The sequence below is a fragment of the Gossypium arboreum genome, chromosome 13, assembly GCF_025698485.1.
Source record: "Gossypium arboreum isolate Shixiya-1 chromosome 13, ASM2569848v2, whole genome shotgun sequence".
NCBI classification, from domain to species: domain Eukaryota; kingdom Viridiplantae; phylum Streptophyta; class Magnoliopsida; order Malvales; family Malvaceae; genus Gossypium; species Gossypium arboreum.
Window position 1 is genome coordinate 37,386,131 of NC_069082.1, and position 5,857 is coordinate 37,391,987.

Below are 5,857 nucleotides of genomic sequence, written 5' to 3' on the forward strand. Positions count from 1 at the left end.
ATTAGCCATTCGACTTTACCACATATACATATATATTTATCTTGTACATCAATTTCAGCAATAGCTTATAAGCAACTCAAATAGTTTCATCAATGTTTACAACAAATTCACATATTCACTACAAGCTGTTTTCCTGAGCAATAGTCACTAAAGTATTTATAACTGGAGCTAAAAAACTCAAAATCAATTGCCGTTAATTTTCCCTGAATATAAACTCATATATCTTCCATCCATAAAATTTTCAGAATTTTAGGCTTGGCCAATCAATACCAGATGTTTCTTAAAGTTTCCCCTATTTCACTGTTTGACTAATCTGACCAATCTTCACTACGAATCAAATTTCTCATTTTACAGAATTCAAAATATGTTATATTTGATTTCATTTGAAATTAGACTCATTAAGGAGTCTAAGAATATAAATTTTATCTTATAACCATTTTTGTACAAATTATAATAATTTTCTAAAAACAGAACAGGGGATTTCAGAGTCATTCTGATACTGTCTCACACAACTTTAAATATCTCTTTATAGGAAATTTCTTTGCTTACACGGTCTCTTTTATAAGAAACTAGACTAATTAAGCTTTGATTACATATTTTATTCAGCCTATAATTCCACACCAACAATTTATAGTGATTTTCTAAAATCACGTTACTGCTGCTGTCCTAAGCAAATTATTACAATTTGCTCTTAAATTTCCAAGTCCAAACACTTATGAACTTACCATTTGAGTTTAAGACATATCATGGCCACATCATATCTTATCAAATCAACTCATTATGTCCTATTATGATTGAATTTACTCAATGTTTAATCACTTAAAACTTACCTCGGAAGTGGTCGACGACTAGATATCCACGGCTATTCGTTTACTTTCTCTTTTCCCCTATCCGACTTTGATCCTATTTGCTCTTAAGCTTAAGTAAAACAATAGATTTGCTTAAGTACTTAACTAATATTATTCACTTAACAATCACATTTGGCAATCACATATCATTTAATCTATATCTAAAACAATAGATTTCAATATGTATCATATTTAATAAAACATGCCATGACTCGATTTCATCCTTATTTAATTTATATCTAATTCACATTCACAAGCAAGGAGTCACTTAATTTATCATGCTTCCTTATACATGAATTTAATCATATTGCCGAATGTCCTTATGTGTACATGGTACATACATAAGGCATATATATATATATATATACACCTATATATGACCATTACAATTTAAGCATTTAATCATAATCGGCAAGCTTTATTTCAACTATTTAAGGTGCAAACCAATTATGTTATTCATTAACATTTCGTCCTATTAAATCTTTGATTAACCAATTTAACACCTACCAAAATTCAATCATACATCTAACCTTTATCTCAATACTAAACCGAGTTATAATATTATACATTACACTAAGCATATCATTAAACATACCTATTCAATTTAGCTAATTTCATAGCCGATTAATCACCTTACCCCACATTACTCAATGCCGAATATTAACACAACATCCCAAGCATAATCACCATGAAACTTACCTTAATACACATTTTATCCCATTGCCGAATACATATATATATCATCAAACAAATATTTATTCACATACCAACAATTCATTCACATCTCTATAATGATCATAATCGGACATTATAAACAAATCATAAAACAGCTCATAACCATCATCTATATTTACTTCACATAAACCGAAATAACCATTACATCATCTTTAATACACTTAGCATTTTACCCATTTAATCAAGCCAAATCTCAAGACCATTCCATCACACAAATTATACCATAAATCATACTTACAATTTAAGTTAATACATGACCGAAAATCACCATCATTCACATCGTTATCAAACCAAAACCAAAACACATCTATTATCCGTATACCAAGCTTACCAAAACAAACTACTATGAGTTTCAAGCTTATTGACCGAATCTCAAACCTCAAAATTCTAAGTTTAATCTATGGGATAAGTAGAGTTTGAACTAATCATCTCAAACATGCATAGATTTTCAAGAATCATTCAATACATACCTCTTCTAGCCATCTTCTAAGCCAAAAATCAAAGCAACCAAACTTTCTTCTTCTTTCTTCCTCAAGTCACGGCAATGAGGGAGCATGGATGAGACAACTTTGTTTTCATCACCCCTCCCTTTTCATTACTTTATTACTAACCTTTTATTTTATTATTTCTAACATAAAACATTAACAAAAAATGTTTATAATATGCTTTAACCCATAACATGGCCGGCCACTACCTAAAGTTTTGGGTAATTTGACATGCAAGGACAAGCATTTTCTAACATGCATCAATAGGCCACTTTAACATTTTCCTAGCACATTTCTAAATTTTCTCACACAAGTCCTATTTAATAAAATTCACTTACAATTAACAAAATTCAAACATGAAATTTTCACACATGCTTATATATATATAATAAGCATCAAATATGACGGTTAATTATTTTTATGACTCAGTTTTGTGGTCCCGAAACCACTTTCCGACTAGGGTCACATTAGGGGTGTCATAGAAATTCTTATTTACGACTTATTCATTATCACATAAACATCATGAACTAGTACTCTTACCTTTTACGAGTCTCATTTCATCTTAATATTATCATAGTTATATAATTCACTCTAGACAGACTTACACACATATTCATATTTTAAAACAAATGCACTCAAACATACATTCCACAAATTTGAGTAAATCTATTTATCACATTCACTTAGTCAAATAAGTTAGACACATAATACAATGTCAATGTCAAACGAACATGGATGAGTTTATAACGAGGTAAACTTTCGTTTCTTTTCAATTGTCTATATTTCTCCACTTATGTCTATTTCATTTGACACTTGATCTCACACAAATCATCACAAGTCACCAAGATCAATTTAAGTACACCAATATATCCACCAAATTATACGAACTTACTTAACAACTTTTTACACTGTCGATGGTAGCTCGGTTGGAAAACAATCCTGTCTCAACAAAACTATTTCATCGGGATCGGGAGGCATCATACTATCACAGGTAGTAATTGGCATGTATACATTAACTCTTACACATAATAGGTAAGTCCGTGAATCAACTAAATCATAGCTCTGATACCACTAAATGTAACACCTCTTACCCGTGTTTAACGCTGGAACAGGGTACGAGGCATTACCGGACTTAATCACTAATCATCATATAAAAACTGATTCATAATTTCACTCTAATTTAAAAATTTTTCAAACACATTCAAGCTGTCCCTTAAAAAGAGCTTACAAGGGCCATATCATGCTTTAATTCAACCACACACATAGGCAAGCATGCACATTCATAAATTGCATCATTTAATTAATAACATAATCAAGACTATCTACATTAAATGACTTTATACAATAGAGACCTTCAAATAACATAGGTTAGTATTTTAAGCCAATTCCTAGCAACTTAATAACAATTAAATGATTCTCCATACATGCCAAAGACTTAAAATACTTTAAAACCTTTATATATCGATCAATATTTTGATAGTGTGATTTAACCTTCGGCGTCCTCTAACTCGAGCTAACATTTGCGACACTATAGGAAAAAGGAAAGGAAAGGAGTAAGCATTATAGCTTAGTAAGTAAGTATGTAAATATTAATAAAAAATACATTATCATACTTTAAACAAAGTCACAATATGTTCCCGGAATATTAACATCACAAACACACATACTTTCACTATTACAATCATTAACAAGTTCAAAATAAGTTGTCTAGCAGAGTACCAGCAGCTAAATTATTTATTTCTAGAGCTACAGAACTCCAAATTAAAAATTGTTAATTTTCCTTGAAACTATATTCACATATATTCTTACCATAAAATTTTCAGAATTTTTGGTCTAGCCAATTAGTACAGTTTATTCATTGAAGTTACCCCTGTTTCACTGCTCAACTATTCTGACCACTCTTCACTACAAATAAATTTTCTCCTCGTATATTCTAGTTTATTTCATTTGAAACTAGACTCATTAAGGATTTCAAGCATATAAATTATATCCCCTAATTATTTTTATACAATTTTTAATGATTTTTCCAAGTCAGAACAGGGGATCACGTAGCATTCTAAACCAGTCTCTCAAAAACTTAAATATCTCATAATATAGAATTCCTTTGCTTGCTCTGTTTCTCTTATATGAAAATAAACTCATTAATCTCTAATTTGATATCTCATTCAGTCTCTGGTTCAATTTCTACTATTTTTGGTACATTTTTAGATTCACATCACTTCAACTATCTAGAACAGTTTTATTGTCAATTTTGATCTTTCACAGTTCAATTCTATTCATCACTTTCCCATAACAATCTTTCCAATTTCCAATCACATATCGAGCATATTGCTCATAAGTTACACACGTATATACTTACACTTATCATCACAAAGTCATACACAATTTCATTTAATCAATTTCCCAGTTGAACGCTTCGGAATAATAACAGATACACGATGGTATCGCACATAGCCCACCTTTAAAAATCGAAGCTCTCTTGTACACATAGTGGCCTTCACTTAGCACCACTCATGTGACCTGGCTCGATTGTACACATAATTTTGTCTCTCTTGTACACATGGTGAACACTTAGTACCACCCATGTGACCTAGCCAGTTTATCTCGTAACTCTCTTGTCTACATGGTGTCCTTAACCTAGAACGACGCATGCGACCTAGCTACATATATCCCGTAGCTCTCTTGTCTGCATGATGTACACATAGTATCACCCATGTGACCTAGCTATATCATAATGTCTCGTAGCTCTCTTGTACACATGATGTGAACTCAGCACCATACATGTGACCTAGCTACATACCATCTGTATCACCCAATGTTTCCGAAGGTTCAACCGGGATTTCTCTCTCTTTCTAATACTTGATTCCATACTTCCAATAGTCAATTATGATTCAAAAATCAGCTACAATACATAAAATATGCTAAAATACAAAAACATAATAAAGATAACGTATTATTTACATACAAACTTACATACTTTCTCATTTCCATGTCGAATTAATATTGAACAATTAAATCATCATAATTATACTTACTTTCAACACCTCGGCAATCATAGTAAATATATCAATTTTACATTGAAACATGCATAAATTAATGCTTATTATAAATATGAATTTACCTCGATACTAAAACGACCATTTTACCAACATTCCCGATTTTCAATTTTTCTCTCATTCTAGATTCAAATCTCATTTTTCGGGATCTAAAACATCATATTTTACTTATTTAATTAATGTACTATTCAAAACAGTCCTTAACTCAAACTTTGGAAAAATTACAAATTTCCCCTAAGTTTTTGCATATTTACACTTTTGTCCCTAGGCTCGGGAATTAAACTTCATCCCTTATTCTTATGTTTTATGACATGATGATCATTTTTCCCTTCTATGGCAACATCAAATTCTCACTCTAACACATAGTTATGAACAATAACAACTTTTACTGATTAAGCCGTTTTACTCATTTTTGCTTAAAACCTCTTAGGAAAAGTTGTTTAACAAAATTTCAGCCTTCATATTCTACCATAAAACATCAAAATAAACACATTTCACCCATGGGTATTTTTCCAAATATGAACCCTAGCTTAAATTATTGCTAGAATAAGCTTAATCAAGTTACCAGGATTCTAAAATCGTATAGAACTTGAAAAATGGGGCTTGAACGTACTTACTATTGAGGTTGGAAAGCTTGAAAACCCTAGTCTTGGCTTTCCCCATGCTAATTTCGGCCTCCATGAAAAAGATAAGTCAATTTTCGCTTTATTTTCCCGTTTTATTTCTTTTAATT